The 25,123-nt window shown below is 42.3% G+C and overlaps 1 protein-coding gene across 2 annotated transcripts in view; it reads right to left on the bottom strand.

Annotated features, from left to right (window-relative positions):
- LOC308609616 (neuroligin-4, X-linked) overlaps positions 1–25,123 on the bottom strand; it is a 450,486-nt gene that overhangs the window by 275,441 nt on the left and 149,922 nt on the right. For both annotated transcript variants that reach the window (XM_081223341.1, XM_081223342.1), the window contains 2 exons: positions 24,057–24,225; positions 20,044–20,130 (listed from right to left, as the gene is read on the bottom strand). The gene's annotated coding sequence lies outside the window, so the exon portion shown is untranslated. The remainder of the gene's footprint in view (positions 1–20,043; positions 20,131–24,056; positions 24,226–25,123) is intronic.

Below are 25,123 nucleotides of genomic sequence, written 5' to 3'. Positions count from 1 at the left end.
ATGACCTATGTGGGAAAAGGATCTAAAAAAGAGTGGATATATGTATATGCATAACTGATTCACTTTGCTGTACACCTGAAACTAACAACATTGTAAATCAACTATACTCCCATTAAAAAACAATTTGCCATTGGATGCTGGGTAACCAGAGTCTGAACTCATTAAAGCCACCGAGAAGAAATCCAGGGATGAACAGCATTGATGGAGGCGTGCATAAACCCACTGCTTCTCTATGTGTCCTACCTATTCCCTTATGGTCCATTTCCAAGACAAAGGATGCAGGAAGACTCAATGTTACATAAGCTCCAAAGTGTTTAACAAATGACAAAATCCTGAAACTCTAAAAAGGTAAGTCTATCCCTTTTGACTTATAACCTGTACCACCTCCCTTTTGCATGTGAAAACTCTGTTGCTTTTCTTCAGTGTATATGTGGGAAGATTTCTTTCTTCCCTTCACCTCTTTCTGTACAGAGAAGGATATAAAAAGGTTGATTTTTTCTTTCACTACAATAATCAGATGCCACAGATTTTTTTTTCTGCGTTGAATGCTTTCCTTGGCTATTTTCAGACCTCCTATTAAGAGCTATTCTTTCATTCTGGCCTATTCCTCTTAACCCAATTAAACCCAATTAAATCCTCTGCTGTGATGGATCTATTTCCCCTACGTTTAATTATCCTTTAACTAGTCTCTGCTGCTGCATGTTCTTTTCCACTGGCCCACCCCTGACAGTATCACGAAGAGGACGTGATACACACACATATAAAACCTTGATGTTAAATTTTCATCTGGCAAATTCCCCTGAGTGGAAATTTACCAACAGCCAGGGTGCCATTTGAAGACTAAATTCCTTTGCAGCTTCAAATATTGGAGGAGCACAGGCTGTTTGCGTCAAAGAGATTTTAAAACGACCACATGCAAAACAATTTGCCTCTGTTAAGAATGACCTTTGAGTTAATTAGGTCATTAGGAAAACACTGAATTTATGGCAGCTGAGATAACTGCCTTCAATATGTATTAACAAATAAACTTTATGTGTGTACGTGTGTACGTGTACGTGTGCGTGTGCGTGTGTGTGGCTGCTTTCCCCGAGATTTTTAAAATTAGAAGCCTCCTTCTGAGGAGGCCCATTTGGATGCTTAATTTTACTCACAAATTAAGAACTTTTAAAAATATACTCAAGAACATCAGAAATTCATTAGCTTTAAGGATATTCTAAGAGTAAAGTTAGGAAGCCCGAACTCTTCAAAACAGGTAAAGGAAAACCATAAGAGGCAGGATGGAGACACAGCCCTGCATCCAAGGAGAACCATCTCCTGCTAATAGGCTGGTTTTCCAGATCACAGGACGGGACCTCAAGGCAGGAGGGAACACAGATGTCTGTAACCAAAGCCCAAGTACATAAGTTCCAGTGACATCCATCATTTAAGGCTCAAGGATTAGATCATATCACAAAGCCAGCTCTAACTGTCAGCACTGCACGGATTTCATAAGTGGGCTTCTCCTGGGATAAAAGGGACTTTTCAAAAATAAACACTTCGGGGATTTCCCTGGCGGTCTAGTGGTTAAGAAAGACTCTGTGCTCCCAATGCAGGGGGTAAGGGTTCGTTCGATCCCTGGTCGGGGAACTAAGATCCCGCATGCCACGTGCTGCAGCCAAAAAATAAAATAAAATAAAAAATAAACTTTGGTGAGTCCCTGGCTTCTCAGCTAATAATATAGAGACCTAAACCCCACCTGATATTTATTTATTAAAGTGCATTGAAGAAATGTAGGCTATACTAGCTGCAAAAGATAAAGCATGCTATTCATAATGGCCAGTGCTGACTGGTAGAAAATACTCCTCACTGGAGAAGCTCGGGAAAGGCCAGATTATACTGAAAGGAGTTTTGGCTTCCACGCCAGCATGCTCGACCACTGAACACATTTCTAGGGCCGGTAATGATGTCTCTCACTCCCGAGTGAAAGGACCTCATGGAATCAGACAGCACAATGCAAGGAGCTCCCCCAAGGAGCCACTTAGGATGACCAACTGCCCGGGAAACACTAACTGAGATAATTGTATTTAATTCAACTTCATGCGCCATTCCAGAAACAGGAAAAAGTGGAACAATTAAACTGCAACGGTGCCATTGAACCAACCCAGTGGGCTTCCTGTAGGACAGACAAAGCGCTCCACAACGAGAACATTCTGTGACTTCAGTTTAAAAAAAAGAAAAAAGAAAACCACCAGAGAAATGAAAGGCTTTTTGAGAGAAGCATTAGGTCATTTTTCAGCAATGACTGCCTTTCTATAAAGAACACATCCGATAATAAGGAATAAAAAACAACTGAGTAATGAAGTTTGCTCAGGTTATATCCTCATTTTATCTTTTAAGGGAAAGCGCCTTACCTCGGTGAAGGGAACCGTGGATGTGATTTTTAAAGAGGCAGGAATCTGTGTGACTGTAGGTCCCTGGTTCTCAAAGGTGGCTGTTTATTAGAATCCTCGGGGAGAAGTGAAAAACGCCACCACTCACGCTGCACTCCAGACGGACTCTGTCAGCGTCTCTGGGCTGGGGGCGGGTCGAGGCACAGGTGTTGGTATTTATCAAATCCTCCAGGTGATTCTAATGGGTTGCCCGATTGGCCAAATGATGCTTTAGAAAAGGGTATCCACCTGGGATACACCTGGGGCAATTGGGTCTTGTTTTATTTTATTTTTCCTTTAGAAAAATTTCGTTTCAACAAAGAAAAGACTCGTATGCTGTCTTCAAAGCCAAACTGTAAGTATTATTTCAGCAGCAACAATAACATCAAACAGCAAATTCCTCCCCCAAGGTCCACGTGCTCCCCCATCACCATGGCTACCTCACGAGGCAAAGATTCTCAGGTGTCTCAGCTTTACTTCTTAAACGATGCCCCATCGTAGTTCTAAACAGTTTGCTCCTTTTTCCTGACAAGTCTTTTTTAGATACTATCTAGAGATGATCCATCCTATGTGCCTCTAAATTTCCCAATACGGTTCCAACACTTTTGCTTATCTCATTTTCTAGTACAAACATCATTGTAACCGTGCAATTAATGGTCACTCTTGAACCAAGCTCTGTACTCTGTAACAAAATCTTTTTTTGAATCACCTGTTTTTACTGGAGACAATAACAGCCTCAGTTTCACCTTCATACTTTCTGTGAATCTACTGTTCATTTCTCTAAACGCTCCCAGAGAAATAACGCTCATCTCAAGGACTGTCTCCACGGGATCAAATGCTTCATTTCCTTTCCGTTTATTTTTTTTCCTTGATGTCTCGCTGGAGCATCCTTTTGTGCCCCAGTCTCCGCCCGGAATGCACTGGGGACTCAGTTCCTCTGGCTATTTTCTGTGACGTCCATTGTTTCTTGGAAACCATTTCCATTCATTATGTATTCTGCCATTTGAAGGAACACACGGCCTTCTGAGAAAAAAGGCATGAAAAGTGGATCTTTGGAGACCATACATGAGTTCAAATTCTAGACTCTGACGTCACATGGATAGTTTGGTTCAGAGTGGAGTTCTAGGTCGGAAATCAGTTCTATCTAGGGTTGTGGAAGTTTCTGTCGTTGAATCTTTGGGAAACACTTTGAAGGGCCTGTGGCATTCTAACTATTGATTATTCGGGGTTTTTTCTCTTTTTCTACTTGCCCTTCCAACCGCTCTGAGGATCCCAAGCTCTTAGGATCTTCTCTGTGTAGCTGCTGTTCGGAAATTTCACAGCAGTGTGCTTCGGGCGTGAATTTCATTTCATTCTCACGCTGGGCATCCAATGTGCCATGTAAGTGTGAAAGCTTAGATGGTCCAATGATGGGGGTAAAATGAAAATTATTTATAAGTCTTTTGTGCTCCTCTTATTCTTTGTCACCCTTTGCTGGAACCACTGTTTGGATGATGAATTCCTAGCTTGAGACTTAATTTTCTTTCTTTCCTTTTTTTTCCATCAGGTTTTATCCACAGGAAATATCTTCATATTTATGTCTGAATCCATTTTTTTTTAATTTGGCTATTATGTTACTTTTTCATAGGATTCCCACTTTTTTAAAGGATTGGTATTTTAGCATATCTCCCACAAGTTATAGATGAGAGGGTTTTTTTTTTCTTTTTTCACATTTCTAGTTGGTGCTGTGTATGTTTCCTCCAGATAACTTTTTTCCATTTTTCTTTTTTTTTTTTTAAAACTCTCTTATTGGAAGCTACCCTAAAATATCTAGGATGTGAGGCTATCTTTTCTCACTGATGAATAAGCTCTGGGTCAGTAGGCTGTGGTCCTCAGCAGGTGGACTTCGATACAGTGAAAAAGCAAGTTACTCAAATGGCTTTCAAATGCTACTTATGGAATTCTTTTCACTGCTCATTCAGTTTCCCCCTAAAAAGGTGCCTCCCATACGTGTCTGGACAAGTCTAGTGGCTTTCAACTTGGGAGGGAAGTAGAGGGCAGTAGGGTACCACCTGCCACTGGGATGCAGAATGTATGTAATTCCCTAATTGTTTTGTCTGGTGAATGAGTCCTCACTCCACTAATTCTGAAGTCCCTGGGTCCTTCTCTCTTGCATTCAGTTCCTCCAAATAAACACCTATTTCCTTGGCAGTAGGGGGAGAAACAGTGCTTTGCCACATGGATGGAAACCTCTGGTCTAACAGAAGATCAACTGAGTTTAGAGTTTTAAAAGAGGCTAAAAAATGCTTGCGTTCAATCGAACTTGGATTAAAAAAAATACGTGTGTTGAATCCATATTCTGTAACGTCCAAGGAAGTCATTTAGTTTTCTTACTCTGAGAAAAATACCACTAGACAAGGACCTGGATTTAATATAAATGGCATATAAATGGCAGGGTGGCATAAAATTAGGTAGTATTAACAAACTAGTGAATACAACAGAAAGGAAGCAGACTCACAGATAATAGAGAATAACCTAGTGGTTCCCAGTGGGCAGAGGGGAGATGGGAGGGGAGAGATGGGAGGAGGGCAGTAAGAGGAACAAACTCTTAGGTATAAAATAAGCTACAAGGATATATCACAGAACACGTGGAATATACCTAAAGTTTTATAATAACTATTAATGGAGTATAACCTTTAAAATTGTGAATCATTATGTTGTACACCTGTAACTTATATAATATTGTACAGCAACTATACTTCAGTAAAAAACAAATCAGGTGGTATTACACCACCTTGAAGTAGGGAGGATGCACTTCATGAAATAGAATTCATTACACTGAATTAAATGCTTTCCAAAGTCATTGAATAAATAGCTGGATGTAATGTTTTTCATGTACATATCAAATCCTAAAGCATTTAATTTCTTTTCTTCATTTTTATCTGGCAAAGATGCCTCTAAGAAAAAAGGAAAAAAAAAGGGGGGAATTCCCTGGTGGTCCAGTGGTTAAGACTCTGTGCTTTCACTGCAGGGGACGCAGGTTTGATCCCTGGTCTGGGAACTAAGATCCCCCGTGCCGTATGGCCAAACAAAATTTTAAAAAAGGATTAAAACAATTTTTAAATAAGTAAAAAACTGGACATCTGCAGAAACATGGATGGACCTAGAGATGATGATACTGAGTGAAGTAAGTCAGACGGAGAAACACAAATAACATATGATATCACTTAAATGTGGAATCTAAAAAACAAGGGTACAAATGAATGAACTTATTTACAAAACAGAAATAGAGTCACAGATGTACAAAACAAACTTATGGTTACCAGGGGGAAGGGAGGAGGGATAAATCGGGAGATCGGGATGGACATTGACACACTCCTATATATAAAACAGATAACTAATAAGGACCTACTGTAGAGCACAGGGAACTCTACTCAATACTCTGCAATGGCCTACATGGGAAAAGAATTTTTTTTTTTTTGCAGTACGCGGGCCTCTCACTGTTGTGGCCTCTTCTGTTGCGGAGCACAGGTTCCGGATGCCTAGGCTCAGTGGCCATGGCTCATGGGCCCAGCCGCTCCACGGCACGTGGGATCTTCCCGGACCGGGGCACGAACCCGTGTCCCCTGCATCGGCAGGCGGACTCTCAACCACTGCGCCACCAGGGGAGCCCCGGGAAAAGAATTTTTAAAAAAATAAAAGAGTGGATATATGTACATATAACTGAATCACTTTGCTGTATACCTGATATTAACCAAACATTGTAAATCAACTAAACATTTAAACATGTTTTTTAAATGGGGAAAAGAAAACCAACCTCAAAAAAAGTAAGAAATAGGACTAAAAGTGAAAATTTACACAGAAAAATGATCCGGAATCAGGAGTGAGGGTAGGGATATGAGATGCTCAGCAAAATACATTTGGCAACATTGAGCTCTGACGTTTCCTCAGTGAATTTCCTCACTTTCTGCCATCTTTGTCACCCAAGCAATTCAAGATCACAAGCTGTATCTTCTCCTGTTCATTTTACTTCTAAAGGGTTCATAATGGCCATGTGTGTTTTCACTCAGCCCAGGGGTCTTTACTCAAAAACTGAGTGAGCATAAATATAGAGAACAGACTTGTGGTTGCCAAGGGGTGGGGGGAGGGGTAGGGATGGACAGGGAATTTGGGGTGAGCAGATGCAAACTAGTATATATAGGATGGATACACGACAAAGTCCTACTGTAGAGCCCAGGGAACCATATCCAATCTCCTGGGATAAACCCTAATGGAAAAGAATATGAAAAAGAATATATATGTGTATAACTGAGTCACTTTGCTGGACAGCAGAGATTGGCCCAACATTGTAAATCAACTATAGTTCCATAAATTTTTTCTTAAAAAATTGAGTCGGAATCTCATTTATACCTCTAGCAAATACAATATTCAGGGACTTCCCTGGTGGCGCAGTGGTTAAGAATCCGCCTGCCAATGCAGGGGACACGGGTTTGAGGCCTGGTCGGGGAAGATCCCACACGCCACAGAGCAACTAAGCCCGTGAGCCACAACTACTGAGCCTGCGCTCCAGAGCCCATGTGCCACAACTACTGAGCCCACGTGCCACAGCTACTGAAGCCTGCGCGCCTAGAGCCCGTGCACTGCAACAAGAGAAGCCACTGCGACGAGAAGCCCGCGCACCTCAACGCAGGGTAGCCCCTGCTCACTGCAACTAGAGAAACCCTGCGCGCAGCAACGAAGACCCAACGCAGCCAAAAATAAATAAATAAATTTATATATATTTAAAAAAAAAAGGCACTTGGAATAGGTCCTAGCACAGAGGAAGAGCTATGTAATTGTTAGCCTCTGCTATGACTGATAACCCAAAGAGAGAAGGCTAAATTCAGGAGGCAGAAGGCTAGGGTGGCAAAGTCCAAGGGGAAATGACGATATGGGGGCAAAACACTTACCCTAATATGGTTCATTTAAATAAATACCCTATTTGGAACCCTCCTGCACTGTTGGTGGGAATGTAAGTCGGTGTAGCCACTATGGAAAGCAGTCTGGAGGTTCCTCAGAAAACTAAAAATAGAGCTACCATATGACCCAGCAATCCCACTACTGGGCATATATCCAGACAAAACTCTAATTCAAAAAGATACATGCACCCCTATGTTCACAGCAGCACTATTTACAATAGCCAAGACATGGAAATAACCTAAATGTCCATCGACAGATGAATGGATAAAGATATGGTACAAATATACAATGGAATATTACTCAGCCATGAAAAGCAATGAAATAATGCCATAATGCAGCAACATGGATGGACCTAGAGATTATCAATACTAAGTGAAGCAAGTCAGACATAGAAAGACAAATACCATATGACATTGCTTACATGTGGAATCTAAAATATAACACAAATGAACCTACCTATGAAACAGAAACATACTCATGGACATAGAGAACAGACTTGTGGTTGCCAAGGGGGAGGGGGGTGGGAGCAGGATAGACTGTGAGTCTGGGGTTAACAGATGCAAACTGGTATATATAGGATGGATAAACAAGGTCCTACTGTAGAGCACAGGGAACTATATTCAACATCCTGTGGTAAACCATAATAGAAAAGAATATAAAAAAGAATGTATGTAAATGTACAACAGAATCACTTTGCTGTACAGCAGTAGTTAACACAACACTGTAATTCAACTATACTTCAATAAAAAATAAATTAAAAAGATAATACTCTGTTTATCATCATTTTTGATGACACAAGCATAATACCTTGATGTGTGGTCAAGATGTATGAATAATTCTAGTCAATGGTCAAATCACAGCAGACAACGCAGGCAGAATCATGTCCTTTGAACACGAAACAATTGCTGGTTGATGGTAGGAACTCCAGAACTTTGTGAAGAACACCAGGAGGCATCTTTTCAATTTCATACACCCAGCATTTAAAAGGTGGGAAGATGACTGAGGCTGACAGAATTCAGATGGTTTCTTGGAGATAGGTAAGCCTTAGCTGTCTTCCTATGTGTTCTCACATATTACTGTGGATTCTGTGCCCGCCTGCAATAAAGCACGGATGCCCATCTTTCGGTCACACAAATGCAGAAAACTTGTGACTCCAAAAATAACGGCTGGGGTACAGATGAGGATACATTACCAGAATTCCATGTTGTAAAACATCTTAAGAAGGGTAGTTAGGCCATCTTGCTTATATGACATAACTTAGCGTGATTAAATGTGATCATGTTTACCAACTGAGTTCTCTGATACTTGACTAAGGATCACAATATGTTTTACTGTGAATACAGGTGGATTCCTATCTGCATTAATATATTGATTTTCCCACTCTCAACTCCCTGTGGGAAGGCACCAGCTCCTAGGATCCTTCTGTACACAATGGAGAAGATAATCACTGAAAAGGAGCCCACGGTGACTTTTCTCCAGCAACCATTTCAAGCCCTTACACCTCAGGATGTACTCCTGGAAAAGGGACAAGATATGCCAGCCGAACCTGTTGCTAGAATCCAATAAGACCACGACTGTGAAGGCAGGTTTGAAAACTGTCAAGCAACACATGCATGTAAAATCATCCTAGTGGGCACTGACTCATTTATTTGAAATAAAGTATTGCAATGTAGTGGTGGCCACCATCAGAACCACTGTGCAGGTGATTCCACATCATGCTTGGAGTCCAAAAGAGCTTGGGAAGAAAACACTCCTTCAATGACTTTTTCTAAAAAAAGGGTAAAATATAGAAATGCTAAGCATATATTCATCTTTGTAGGGGTCTGGTGTGGTGTGGTGTGTGTGTGTGGTGTGTGTGTGTGCACACACGCACACGTGCTAAAATAGTTTACTAACTCAGGTAAAATGATGGAAACCTAAATTCCATGGGACTGGCAAAGAGAGAACATCAACTCAATCTTCTGAAGTCCTGAGCTAAGAAAGCTCCCACAGACTGACTAAGAACTAAAAAACACCAAACCACTGATTATAGCATGACAAGGGAAAAGGGCAGATTTTGTGCACCAAGGTTACAAAATATTAATAAACTCAAGGGCAATGGGTAAGGCTTCAGCTCATGTCATCTTAGCATCAAGATCATTCCAGACACATGGGACTGGAGTATCCTAAAGGTCAACCACCTCCTGTGAGCGTCAAGGGCTCAGAGTAACTCATTTTTTAAAAGCATGAGAGTAGGCTAAAATTTAGAACGTTGTTACTTGTACAAATGTTGTGGCATTCCAATACGAGGAGAGCTATCTCGTGGTGTGCATGAGGGGGCACCCTGGTCTGATAACTGGATGAGGCTGCTCTGACTGTAATGTCCCAATGTAATCAATGCTGGGTTCACACCCTATTACACGGCTGTCACTGATGGCAGGTTTATCCGTCATGACCACTGGGCACTTGAATCCCGACCTCTCAGATCCGTCAGCTGGAGGGAGCAAGTACGTCTTTCTCAGGACTAAAAAGTAACTGCAAATCACAGAGATGAAAGCAAAGCTCGGGTTCATGTCGTGGGCAGAAAAGACGACGGAGAAAGAGGTGGCTTGTTCCTGCCGTACAGGGCTGGGCTGTGGTCTCCCTTTGATCCTTTCTTCCTTCCCAGAGACATTTCCTTATTATTCCCTGTCATCTAATAGTTACCATGCTGAACGCAGCTACCTTTTTTTTTTTTTTGGCTGTGTTGTGTCTTCGTTGCTGCGTGTGGACTTTCTCTAGTTGCGGCAAGGGGGGGCTACTCTTCATTGCGGTGCACGGGCTTCTCATTGCGGTGGCTTCTCTTGTTGCGGAGCACGGGCTCTAGGCGTGCGGGCTTCAGTAGTTGTGGCTCGCAGGCTCTAGAGCACAGGCTCAGTAGTTGTGGCACACGGGCTTAGTTGCTCTGCGGCATGTGGCATCTTCCCGGACCAGGGCTCAAACCCGTGTCCCCTGCACTGGCAGGCAGATTCTTAACCACTGCGCCACCAGGGAAGCCTGGCAGCTACCTTTTTAAGAGCACATAGGAAATGACTGATAATATCCAGACACTAAGAGCCCTTCAAGTTTTAAGTAAATTTAGCTCCTTTTGTCTTAGAAAATTAAATGTGTAGCTTTAATTCCAATCCTGGCTCCACCACTGTGTGCTGTGTGCCCTTGGGCAAGTTGATTAACGTCTCTGGGCCTCAACTCCCTTATCTGTAAAATGGGAATAATAATAATAATAATAATAATACTTAGCTCAAAAAAATGTGTAGCTTTAGGAAATAAGTTCAGTTTAGAAATTAAAACAAGAGCCCTTCGAGAGAACAAAAGGACTAAGTGAACTTCCACATGGGAGAGGCCTCAACTAAACCTTCCTTTATAAAACTACACCAGGGACTTCCCTAGTAGTGCAGCGGTTAAGAATCTGCCTGCCAATGCAGGGGACACGGGTTCGAGCCCTGTTCCGGGAAGACCCCACATGCCACGGAGCAACTAAGCACGTGCGCCACAACTACTGAGCCTGCGCTCTAGAGCCCGTGAGCCACAACTACTGAGACTGCGAGCCACAACTACTGAAGCCCGCGTGCCTAGAACCCATGCTCCGCAACAAGAGAAGCCACCACTCACAGCAACTAGAGAAAGCCCGCGTGCAGCAACGAAGACCCAATGCAGCCAAAAATAATAATAACAATAAATAAATTTATAAACAAACAAAAAGCTACACCAGGATACAAATTCAGATGAACGTGTTCCAGTGTAATGTGTTCGTTTATTATCATTAACATCTGACATGTCTGTTTACTATTTATAAAAAGAAAGTTAGCAGCAGAACTGGGTTAAGAAAAAAAAAATCTTTGGCTAGGCCATTCCTCAAAAAAGGAAAAGTTAGTGCTCATAGTTGCAATAACTCCAGTTAAGCAATTCTCCACATGACCTTCAGGAGGTCTAAATTGCTGACAGCATTTTTTTTTTTCTTTTAAAGTTCACTTTCATCTCTCGATGGTATTTTGAAAATATTACTCTTTAGTCTCTTCCCTGGAGCAGAATCCTATCCACCAGCACAAGGTTAGCCGTTCATTTCCACCACCCTGGCCGACATTTTTCTTTAAGTAAAGTGAAGGCAAAGCATTCTTGGAGGAAAACACTATTGCATTAGGAGACACCAATATTTTGCCTCATTCCCTTGGAGTGACAGTAACAATCATTCTCTGCGCTCAGGATGGAACATAATTCTCACCTCCCTTGGGGCACCGACAGTTCTCAGGAATATGAGGACTAACCCGTGTGGGATGAGGACTGCTCAGGTCACTTGGAACACCTGCCCTCTTTTGACAACTCCGTGTAGACTTGCTCAGTTTTAGCAGGAGGCACAAAGAACTCCCAAGAGGATCGTGACTTCTTCAATAATCTATTATAATTTACACAGATACACGCACTACGGAAATAATACAAATACATAAAAGTATAAGACACGGATGGCAGCGCAGTGAGATTACCTCTAAACACAGTCTTTGTCGCTGCTGTTTTATCATGACATTAATTTGATCAATATTTTTTCACTGTGTAGGGGACACTGTGTCAGATGAGGTGAAGGTTACAGCAATCTAAAATATCTCCAATACTTAGATTTTTCGTCTAGGAGAGAAGTGAGACACTAAAGAGGCAGGGGGACCCCATCATCACGGAGATGCTGTCTTCAGGAATGGATTTTAGGGGGGGAGCAAGGCTTCCCTGAGAAGTGATGTCCGGGTGCAGATGGAATCAGAAGGTTGAAATGAATTTTTCCAGCTGCAAGAACGGTCAGCTGAGAGAGCAAAGGGGGGCATCCCTGCAAGAGACATGGAGGTCTGAAAGGGAACAGGGCTGGGTCTGGAAGGTTCTGAATGGCATGATATGCCTGGGACAGGGGGTATGTGGATGGATGTCAGAGATGGGGTAGAGAGGGGAGCCTGAGGTCAAGTTACCAAAGGCCCCCAGTCTTTGTTCACACACGTGAGGATCTCGTACACACAGCCTCCATCGAGGGCAGAGGGCGAGATTCAAAGGGAGAGGAGAAAAGAAGAAGGAAGGGGCGTGGGGAAGAAAGGAAGTGAAGAGAATGCTAGCAAGCGGGGAAAACGAGGAACAAGAATGCTGGCAAAGAGGTGGAGGAGAGGGGACGTCCCCGGCGGTCCAGTGGTTAGGACTCCGAGCTTCCACTGCAGGGGGCGCTGTAGGTTCGATCCCTGCTCGGGGAGTTCCGATCACGCATGTCGCATGGCACAGCCAAACAAAAAAAAAAAAAAAGAGAAAGAGAGAGACAGATGGAGGAGAGAGCATGCCAATGAAGGAGATGGATGGTGTAGGGGTCCCTGAAGGTGACAGGTGACATGTATCTCCTGGTCCTCACAGGCTCATAGCCTTCTAAGTGTGGCGGGTGGAACAATGCCCTCCAAAGTCATCCGCTTCTGACTTTCCAGAATCCCTGAGAACATACAACCTTCCCTGGCAGAGAACGTTACACGGACTGTGCAGACGGGATTAAATGAAGGGTCTTGAGATGGGGAGATGCCCCCGGGTTATCTGGGCAAGCCCAGTGGAATGACAAGGTCCTTTAAAGGAGGGGCAGGGGTCAGAGTCAGAGAAGGAGATGTGAGAACTGAAGCAGACAGAGGTGGTGATGGGATGTGGGACCATGAACCAAGGTACGCTGGAAATGAGAGAAGGCAACACAATGGATCCTCCCCATCGCCTTCCAGAAGGAACCAGCCCTGCTGACACTGGTCTTTGCCCCAGACATCTGACCTCCGGAACTGAATTTGTTAATACTGTGTCCTGTGTGTCAAACCATTAAGTTTGAGATCACCAGTTACAGCGGTGGTAGGAAATTAACAGATTGCAAAAAGAGTGGAAAGTGAGGAAAATGCATTTTCACTTCTTCCTTCAACAAGACTGGCAGAGAAAAATACAGCAGATGTAGCGGTGAGGCTTCAGGAGGGTGCCTTTCAGATGTGAAAGACGGACATTGCATCTCCCCGTAGAGGGGCCCTTAGAAAGAACTTGATCAGAAAGATTCTCAACCAGCAGCTAGCGGAAAACATTTGTGAGAAGCCTACACCATCAGAGCTTTAGAGTGGTATCCCTAAGTCCTGAAACATTACATCATTTTGATGTTTCTTTCCAAAGCAGTTTAGCCATTTCAACATGAAAAAGAATTATTCCAATTTATCCTGAAGATAGAAGATCAATTCATTGATCTTCAGCTGTGCAGAAACAAGATGGCGCCACTGTGGAAAATGACTTCCAATGTTGCCTCTGTACTTTGAAAGGCAATGCAATGAAATGGACTTTATCCTCAAATCAGTTCAATTCTGGTCAGATATCCCTGGATCCTCACTCATTCTGTGCTACTTTACTCCTTTCAAAAATTTTTTAAGTGGTTCACGTCACATCATTTCAGAGACGGGTTCAAAGACTTGACCACTGAAATGGTAATGATTTAAAAATACCTGCGAAGATTAAGCTACAGTAAACAACGGTCAATACTGGGATTGGTTTCAATAAAATGCTCCAACAATAATCTGACATTTCCAAGCATAAAATAACAAATGACCATGATTCCACGCTCAGCCGCAATTTACCCTCATTCATTGCTTTTTGAGCAAGTACTTGGTTTAAGTATTTTAAAAATATAACTTACAATATCAAAAGAATTAAATTAGTTGAGACTTTAAAATAACTATGGATTATAAAAGACTCCATGTAAATACCAGCAGCAAAAGAGACCAAAGGAACACCTGTTGGGAAATTTAAACTCTGTAGCTGATGTATTTCCCATTTTCCCAGTTTACCCTCATGATGAATCTGCAACTTTGGGAAGGTGAGAAATTAATCAGGACACGTATCCAGGACGCAGAGTGCTCATCGGATGCCATTTGCTTATTACCTTGCCAGATTTTGTTAACCTTCTTCCCAGAACAGCATAATTTGAACAAGCCAGTCAATTACCATTAAAAGGACAAGTGAAGACTAACCATTCCCCAAGGACGGCTTACATTTTCTAAGTAATTGAGAAGAAAATATATCAGCTAAAAATCATAGTCCATTTCGAAGACTTAATTACAGATAAGCCAATGCTAAATAATTTATATTCTTCCATGCATATTAACCAGACCAGAACAAATAGCAGGAAAAAAAAAAAATCTCTAGAATCAACACTCCACTGCTTCCAAGTTGTTATCACTCGTAGCAAAATGTCATGAGACACGGCATATATTTTCTTCTCCACCCAGATTCACAAAATGCAAGGAGTAAAATAATACCGATTCATCCCTGGGTCAAAAGAAGATGTCTGGTTTCCTAAAGCATAACTAACATGAGCCGGACTGACTTTGTTTTCTCCATCTGATATGAAAGAATCACAGAAGGATTTTCTGCACGATGGAAAAGAGCCACATCCACTCAGAGGCTGGGCAGCTCTGGACCAATGTGCAGGGAAACGTCTTGCACAGGATAGGACCTTCTGTAGTTGGATAAAGCTGGCATCACGCAGGCTGAGGGCACAGGAGGGGGTAAGAGGACTAGTCCAAGGTCACTTGCCCACTTGCGCTCCTCAGCCCGGGCTAGACCTTATGGCTACTGGTTTCCAGGAAGCACCTGTCCCTGTTAAACTACAGCGTGAAGTTGACCTGCATTTATCCAGCATTTACTGAGAACCTTCTACGTGCCTTGTGCTGTGACAGGAACAAAGAAGACTGAATTTTCTCTACTTAAATTTCCAATCGCCTGCCAAGAAGGACCCTGGGAAGGTTCATGTAAAGGAACAGGACCATTTCTCCAGTCCCATGCGCTAACAGTACTCATGTAGATTATGTCACATGCTGCCTCATTTAAGTCCTAAGTGTTCCATATTCCCCATTGCCCCACATCATGCTTGAATAAATATTTAGGAACACAACGGAAAATCTTATTTCAGCAGAGTCATCGTGGAAAGGGAAAGAAGTAGGGCACATTAAAGGCGTGTGTTTAGGCAAACGATCCTTAATCATCTACAAGAAAAATATACCTTGTTAATATTTACTACAGGTCCACAGCACGCCCAAGTGTGTGACATGCAACAGCCTGCCACAGAAAGACAAAACAATTCCACTCCCTCTTCATATTAATTACCCACTTCAAGGAAGCATGCTGAGTCAGAATTACCTGGCTTGCAAATGCTCTCACGCACACAAAAATGGAATCAGTGAACTCCCTGGTTTTAACGGTATGGAATGCACTTCATTAAAAAGTTGAGCAAGGGACTTCCCTGGCGGCACGGTGGTTAAGAATCCGCCTGCCAATGCAGGGGACACGGGTTTGAGCCCTCGTCCGGGAAGATCCCACATGCCGCGGAGCATCTAAGCCCGTGAGCCACAACTACTGAGCCCACACGCCACAACTACTGAAGCCTGTGCGCCTAGAGCCCGTGCTCCACAACAAGAGAAGCCACTGCAGTGAGAAGCCCGTGCACCGCAATGAAGAGTAGCCCCCGCTCGCCACAACTAGAAAAAGCCCACGTGCAGCAACGAAGACCAAACGCAGCCAAAAATAAATAAATAAATTTATTTTTTTAAAAAGTTGCTTGTGCTTAATCAAGCATTCCCTTCCTCTAGATCATGAAACAAATGAACAAAGGCATGGCAAAACCAGTCAAGATGGTTCCCCATGGTCAAGGTACGTAATTATGAACCTTAGCCTAAAGGATCAGAGAGCCATGGGAAGCTATCACTACAACAGCTAGCGGCGACCCACGCTAATCAGTGTGGCTGCACCATGTATGCTTTCTTGTGGATGGCCATAGGTTCTCCCCCTGGTGCATATACAGTCGGTTCACCTGTAAACTTCCAGGGAGCTCCCAGACCCCAGGGATGCATGCATCCCAGATTCCAGATTACAAACACCTGCTGTATGAGACTAGTAGTGCATTCATAGAACTCCTAATATGAGAGCAGATATCTAGAGTATTGATAATTTGTTATATGTTAATATTTGTTAGCAGTTTGTGGATCCAAAATAATCACCATGAACTACCCTCCCAACTCCCCAAAGAATCCGGTCATGTCCTTAAGTATGGATCAGCAAACTCACTGTAAAGGGTCAAAGGACGTAAAGGGTCAAATGACGGCCATGCCGTCTCTACTGCAACCATTGAATTCTGGCACTGTCGTATAAAAGGCGCTACTCCTAAAAACTGAGTCACCCACAGGCCACAGCTGGCTCACCTTAGCCTAGGTCATGTTCCATGGTCACTTACTCAAGACTGAGTTTATTGATCGCCTCCAAAAGTCAAACAAAATTAGCTTATGCATAAAAAAAAAACTTATAGGGACTTCCCTGGCGGTCCAACGGTTAAGGCTCCACGCTTGCACTGCAGGGGGTGCAGGTTTGATCCCTGGTTGGGCAACTAAGAACCAGCATGCCACGTGGCATGGCCAAAAAAAAAAAAAAAATATATATATATATATATATAAATAGTGTAAGATGATCTCTTTAATGATACATTTGCCCCTTTTTTCCAGTCTAACATATACTTTTTTGGCAGAAAGGAAGCATTAAACTAGGAAAAAAATAGGCAGTGTAGTATTAGTACAAGGTAATATTACGGGTTTGGATAATAGTTAAGTAGAAAAGGATCAAGGAGGCCCCCAAATAATTCCTATTTATATTAGTTTATTGTTATATTTGTAACATATTTATATTATACATAATTATATATTACCTATATTATATTTATATTATTATTTTTATTTATTTATTTTTTTGCGGTACGCGGGCCTCTCACTGCTGTGGCTCTCCCGTTGCGGAGCACAGGCTCCGGACACGCAGGCTCAGCGGCCATGGCTCACGGGCCCAGCCGCTCTGCGGCATGTGGGATCTTCCCGGACCGGGGCACGAACCCACGTCCCCTGCATCGGCAGGCAGACTCTCAACCACTGCACCACCAGGGAAGCCCTATATTATTTAACATTATTATTTTTATCATTGTATTTAAGTCTATAACTCAGCTACTATACCAAATTGATTTACATAACTAATCTGTGTTCCTCGGAATCACAAAATGTTTTAATAAAAGATTCATTTGGACAATGTGTGTCCAGAACAAAGTAGCGTATAAACAAACTACCTCAATGTTCGAATGTATTAGCCCCTAGCATAACCCTGAGTGTCAGGATCTTCAATAGACTAGCAAATTCAGTCCAAACATAAAATGCCAAACATCCTAATTCTGGTTCATCCCTGGATCCCTTCACTTAGAAATGAAAATCATAGTTCCAGGAGTGCCATGAAAGGCATTGTTCTTGGTTGTCAGTTTTGAACTGAACTAAGCCATCTTTGGGAAAAAATTAAGGAATGTCTAACATGAGTTCACCAACAGCATCCCCGATGACCACGAAAATCCATTGCAAAGCACTTCCTTTAACAGGGTTACAAAACCAGAAAGGGTTCATTCAACGGTGTATGGAAAATTAGATGCAACGGGCATAAGTTGAAATGTTCAAGTATTCAGTAGGCTTAATGAATTCTTTCTGCTTCCTAGACAGATGTTTTTCTTCATTTATAATCATAAGTTCTTCATAGTGAAAAGGGAATGAATACATACATCTCTATTATTCAAGCATGTCAGAAGCCTGACCATCGAAAACATGCTAATGAGTAGCAAACCTGGGTAACAACATAACTGCCCTGATTCACAGGTCTTTGTGTTTCCCCACTGAACCCTGTACCCCTTGTAAATGACCATCAGTCCAGTTAAAGAGTCACAGAGACTTTAGTTGTCACCTGGGGTCTTGAGGTTTCTGGGAAAGGAAAACTCAAAATTTTGTCTTTAGTTTTTCAGCCAAGCCATCCTTGGGAGACAATAAAGTTCCAACATAGCATCACCACTCATCAAGCCCACCCCAAAAGTGGCACTCCAAAGGCCTCCCCTTATCAGAGAAGCAGTCAGACTCTAGCACAAACGCGCAGATGGATAAACACCCAGTGCTTGCAAATGCAAGAGTATGGACACCAAGGGGGGGAAAGCGGGGAGGGGGGTGGTGGTGGGATGAATTGGAAGGTTGGAATTGACATATATACACTAATATGTATAAAATAGATAACTAATAAGATCCTGCTGTATAAAAAATAAATTAATTAAATTAAAGAAAACAACAAAAAAGTAAGGAGTCTTCCCCAGTTCATAAATTCTCACTTCCTTCCCCCGATGGTGCGCTTTATATCACATTCCCTTCGGCTTTCATAATCCAAGCTGTCGTATTCGGAGCTGTGCCGTCTACAGCTCTGAGCCTGATGCCAGACCCATTACGACCACTTCTCCTCAGAACCAGGATGGGCTGGTTACATTAAACTGACTGCTCCTTGCACGGCAGCTCCGGAAATGATTACAATCAAGGCTGCATAGGCTTATTGTTCGAAAGGCTGGTGGTGCGACAAAGAAGACAAACACTTGTGCACCTTCAAGCCTTGGTTATATATTAATGCTCCTCCAGATTGAAAAAAGAAAATGACAATGAAAAAACAAAAGGGGGTTTCGAAATTCAGAAGACAAAGGGATTTACATAATGTGCTCTTATGGATTGTTGAACTGTATATCCTCACCTGTTTCATCTTCCAAATTTGCATGGTAACCCCCAAAAAAGGGGGACAGGAGTAGTCTTTCTTTATTCATTACAAATTACCTTTGGAGAAGAAAAACCTAGCACTTTGTTAATAGCAGGAAATAGGAAAAGGAGTTTGGAAATCTAGTTTTTAGAAAGAGGAGTACAATGAAGGATGTGACCTTGACAATTTTTTAGAATCCAGGAAAGGTGCAGAAGTTTGTTACAGAGTAAAAATAGGGAAATTAGGTGGTTAACTGTAGATACTCAAAAGCCACTGGTGGTCTAAATTCCGAAAAATGTTTAGAAGTTATGGCACTCAGAATGGTAAGAAAGTAGGTAAACAGCCAGTATTTAATCCATGTAATCATATAAGCGGCCTCAGCAGGGCTTGAATTGACCATTTACTTGAAATATATTAAAACACATCCTTTCTGAAATTTAAATGGGGTGAAAGGGTCCCAATTTTGACTTGTAAAATATCTTCATTAATGTATGCTCAGAAACAGAGATCGTCAAAGTATTCTACCCATTTCCCCTTCCCTGGGCTATGCTCTATTTCTGGCTTTCAGAGAAAGAGAAGGATCCCGTGGCCTCAGTGGGCCCACAGCCTGCATTAGAAAGTATGTCTGATGTTTTGGATCACACTCTTCAGGGGCAACACACAAAAAGTGATCAAATGAAATGCTGAGGCCATTCAAAGGCCCTGGTGGCTTGAGATGCTTACTGTAGAAGAAAGTGGGTTTTCCGTGGCCAGTGGGGATGAGGGTGAATTTCAGAAGGAGGGCTGACTTTCTTGCCTCATCAATGAGCTATACTCTGCACTGTGGCTATTTGGAGAAACAAATAATTATTGTGCAATCCTAAATTCACAAAGCATGCCAGTATGTGTGCTCCCAATGAGCTTAAAATCTCTGCTTTGTACTTCGGTGAATTTCAAATAGATTTTTTTTTTAAAAAAACAAAACAATTTTTACCACGAAAGTACTCTGAAAGCACTGCCAGATTTGAATTAACCAGGCTGTAAATGCATCCACAAAATAAGGCAGCGGAGATCAATGACTTTTTGTCATACTTACAATTACATTGTCCTTCTAAGAAGATGCTTTTAAAAACGCCACCATGGAAATCTACTTGATTTCTTTTCCATCTCAGCACATTTTTCCCTGTTAAAATAAAACAGACAGACAGAGACAGAGAGAGAGACAGAGAGAGAGAAATACACTCAGTAAAAGAGTTGGTGCCATTCTTTCAAAACCCTTGTTACATTCCTTCTAAGCTTTCTTTTGGGTAATTACAAAAACTAGCTAGTAGTGTCATAAAGTAATTCTTAACTGATGCCCTAATAATTCAAGCAACTAGTCAAGAAAGGACACCTACACAGTTATGGTAAATTGTAGATTCTATATCCAACCACTTGAGTCCACAGGCCATTTGAGAATTCAGAATAAAGGTTGGAGGTCACCAATCTACTTCTCACCTGCTTTCACCTGGCCACCATTAAATTTTCATCGACGATGAATAATCAATTTAGTCCATGTCTCTGTTCGATGCAGTTTATCTAAATTAAGAATTTAAAATCCTTGCACAGTTTATTTTGCGAAAGCCACTCAATATGTTAGACGTCGTTTGTTTGCAAGAACTGATCCTCAGCCTGCAGAGATTTTTTTTTCCCCCTTACAGCAGTGGGTCAGATGGGCAAGATCCAAGCTGCCTCGTTCTCTCGGCTCTCATACGACAAGATGAGGCTCTAACTGATCAGTTCTCATCTTAGGACCATTTGGTGCATTTCTTGTCATCTCACCATGGAACCTTCTCTTTAAAGGATGACTCTCAAGCAACCCTGCTTCTTTCTGCTTACGAGTGAGAGGATCACAACAAAGCAAGTGACTCCTTGTGAGACATTTGGACAGACTACCCACGTAATCACTCACCATTTTACATCTCTAGGAAGGATGGTGAGCGGGAAAAAAGGATAAACCACTGAACGCATTTCGAGCCTTAAGGAATATTAGTACCAAGCACGTAAAGTGTTTGGGTTTCATAGCTAATGAGTCAGCCCATTACTAAGTTGTAGGAAGGTAGGGTCATAGTCTGATTACGGTTTTGATAGAACATGTAGTTACTATTTCATACATATTGTGGGTTATTTTTTGGGGGGGGGTTTGCGGTACGCGGGCCTCTCACTGCTGTGGCCTCTCCCGTTGCGGAGCACAGGCTCCGGACTCACAGGCTCAGCGGCCATGGCTCACGGGCCCAGCCGCTCCACGGCATGTGGGATCGTCCCAGACCGGGGCACGAATCCATGTCCCCTGCATCGGCAGGCGGACTCCCAACCACTGTGCCACCAGGGAAGTCCCAATATTGTGTTTTTTTAAAAATTTTTATTGGCGTGTATAGTTGCTTTACAATGTTACGTTAGTTTCTGCTGTACAGCAAAGTGAAACAGTCATACATATACGTATATCCCCTCTTTTTTAGATTTCCTTCCCATTTAGGTCACCACAGAGCACTGAGTAGAGTTCCCTGTGCTCTACAGTACATATTGTTGGTTAAAATATATTTGTGGAAATGACTTCATATGTACCAACCATCTTAACTGCATTCATTATTGCTGACCCTTCTACAGCCACGCAGGGTAGGTATCATAGCATGTATTTTGCATTTAGGAAAACTGATACTCAGATGTTAGCTCCCACGATACTTTTAAGCCATAAGGCAGAGTCAGAGCTACGTCTATCCTGAGTTCAAAGACCACACGCTTTTCACAGAATCAAGCCGCCTCCTCATCCAAATCGAATAGGAACTGTTATAACAGGTGACATGTATATGGTGGGTCAACCTTTAAGATCCCGTTTTATACATGGACTCTCTACTTAATTTATTGATTTATTTAGCTACACAGCATGGCTTGAGGGATCGTAGTTCCCAGACCAAGGATGGCCCCCGGGGCCCCCAGCAATGAAAGCGCTGAGTCCTAACCACTGGACCGCCAGGTAATTCCCATACAGACTCTTTTTAACCTTCTCAGTGAGCACAAAAGGGAGTGTTATCTCCACTGTTTGAAAAAAAACGAAATCCAGGAGGTATTAGCGAACTGGCCAAGATCACAGAGCTGTCAAGGGTCCAGTAGGGCTCAAAGCAGGTAGTTCGGCTATCAGCATACATTGTTTCAAGTGGAGCCACTAATGTCTTTTCTCTGTGCCATGCTCAGTCCCCAGTCTGTGGGAATCTACACCTGACACAGTTTTCATCAGGGACAAAAAGGTTATTTGGTATCAGGACCAAAGACAGCCTCACTGCACGCGTGATGCATACAGCAAACACACACGTACTATTAGCTATTCTAACATTGCACGATTAATAATATCACAATTTCGAAACTGGCTCTGTTTCTGTTTCACTTGATCAGAGGTCATATCTTGGCTCACACCCACAGGTAATTGTCAAATTCACAGCTGCCAAGTTAACTAGGTGTGTGTCAGGAGATGTCTACAAAAATTAGTGAGTTATGTCTGGTAGCTGACTCTTTTCTGCCTTGGGATAGGGTTGAGAAACATGTATTTGAATTATTATTTTAGGGTGAGTTTTTGTTTGCCTCTTGGCTTGCTGGGTTTCGTGTATGTGTTTTTTAGGTGCACGAGGGAGAGAGGAACATTCCGTAACTAGTATGTGCATGAGTTTCCTTTTTTTTTTTGCAAATCTGACACTGATGGAACAAAATATTCACATCCTGTAGGACTTAATTCCATGTCAGGAATGATTCCATCCACGCTGCTTGCCTACCTCACCAACTCCACTTCTCTTACTGGGCCCCCGTCACTACCATCAGCACAGATTCCGTAACCCGAGCAGGACCCCAGGGGCCCTTCCCGGGACAGAGACCCCTCCCCCACATCTCCTGCGGCAGCTCCTGTCTGAGGTGCTATAGGTCTTGTATCTCAGGCCTTTTTCCTGAGTTTTTTCAGATGCTAAAAACCAGCACAAGGAAGAAATTAACAATTTGATGACCTCTAGCACACAGCCCCCAGACCAACTGGCACCCTTGTGACACTGCCCCGTGACCTCATCATCAACCCGTCAGAGAACCGGGCACGAGCTGAACACACACCCTGGGATGCCCCTCCCTCACCGGGCCTTGAAAAATGCTTTGCTAAAAGTTGTGGGTTTTTTGGAGAGAAGCCACCTGTCTCCTTTCACGGCCCTGCAGTAAACCTCTGTCTGCTCCAAACTCCGAAGTTTTGGTTTGTTTGGCCTCACTGTGCATAGGGCAGACGGATTTTTTGTGTTCGGTGACAATTCTACTATTTTTCCTGCTATGCAAGGCGAAATACATTCTCTCTTTTTTTTTTTTTCTTCTCAAAGGATAGCCCCACATGTGTGAATTTGCAACATAACATTCTCCCAGACGGCTCTTGGTATTAGAAACCTCCAAACACCAAAGGGTCAGAGAAGGAAAATGACCATTTATTGCGCCTGCCTATTATGGCATCTTGCTGCTAAGGACTGGTATCTAAGTAGAATGTTGATCACTAACACTGACCTATGTTCAAGTAATCACGTCTTCATTTTTCTCATTTGTTTTCTGCTACATGATTCGTGGGGGTCCATGAAGTCATAAGCTTTGCTTCATGTATTGGAAGCTAAGTTATAAGATAGAGCCGTGTGGCTAAGAAGATATTTCAAAGGTTAAAGGCTCAGTTCTCTAGATTAAAACACTGTTGATGTTACCAGTAAATTTGGGCTGGATGACCTATTACAGAAGTCCCGAAGACAGATAAATATGATGACAGATAGCTGATTATTTGGAAATTAATAAGAAATTACATTTTATGATTTGTTTTCATGTGAAACTACACCCTACCGTATACAGACCACTTGTGAAGACTTACGCTATACTTAGTATGTTATTGACTCATCTACAAAAGCTTCTTGTAAAAACAAATATTGCCTGAGATGATTCATATTAAATACTCAAGGCAAACCAATATTTATGAGTTACCAATATAGTAGCAAACATTACCATAAATATCTTATGTCATTTTATTGGAATTTTACCATACAGAGAACACATTAGTCAAAGCATACAGACCTTTGGCGGAATATCGGACGTAGAAGCTAAGAATGATCTATTCCACGCTATGACAATGTTTCAAAGAAGCCTCTCCACATAATTTCACCTTTACAACTAAAGACTTGGGGCTTCATAGAGACATTCACAGCCATTCCAATTCGCCCTGGGTAGTAGGTCAAACAGATACCTAGAACATAAGGTGAAAGCGTATAAATATTTTCATAAAGGAGGACATTGACGGAGTTAGGACTTTTCAATAGGTTACGAATATGATTTTATTCTCTGGTACCTAAATAATGTATAGGAAACTCTGTCTAGAAATCCTAAGATATTTCACTTCGCGAATGTGTGTTGAGCACAGGCTGTGCACAAGATATGACGATAGAAAAGAAATTCCAAAGATGAATGTGGCACAGTCCTTGTTCTCAAGGAGCTTGTGGTCTCCTGGGGGAAAACGTCATCAAGGCAAGGACTTAGATACAATTGCAGGATTTCCTATATCCAGAGATAAAGGAATAGAGAGGGCCATGCTCAGAAGAGGTAGCAACTCTGGGACACTCTTAGGATATGGCATGGAAGATGGCTTTGAAGGAGGACCACGTCTGTCATGGGGAAAGAAGGAGATGGTAGCTACGCTAGACACTCCAGGGTCCTCACGAAGTCTGTGCCAGGATTACACCTAAGGGGTCCCAAGGTTTCGACATCACTCATGACCAGTGTCTGCATCTAGCCCTGCACACACATACACAAAAACACGAAAATGTAAACTTCTTTTTAAAACCTAAAGATAGTTCAGAGGTATTTTCAATTAAAAAAAATAATAAAACTACTATCATTCATCATTTATTTAGTTGTCTTTTGAGTCACAGTGACCTGCTAAGTTTCTAAAAGAACAATGGGAGAAATAAGTTTAATTTTGATAGACGTCCATGAGTAGCTAAAAAAATAAAATAAAATGCATGCTCAGATGGGAAGAGTCCTTATCGGTAGGTTGTTAGCAGGGTTGTCCTGGATATGTCTAGATGTATATATAAATGTTCCAATTAACATAAATCACTTGAATTTGCACCCAAATTTTTCTAACC

Source organism: Mesoplodon bidens (genome assembly GCF_964165515.1).
Source record: "Mesoplodon bidens genome assembly, chromosome: Y".
In the NCBI taxonomy this organism is placed as follows: Eukaryota; Metazoa; Chordata; class Mammalia; order Artiodactyla; family Ziphiidae; genus Mesoplodon; species Mesoplodon bidens.
The sequence above is the reverse complement of the archived record's forward strand: the minus strand, read 5'-3'. Positions and strand labels throughout refer to the sequence as shown.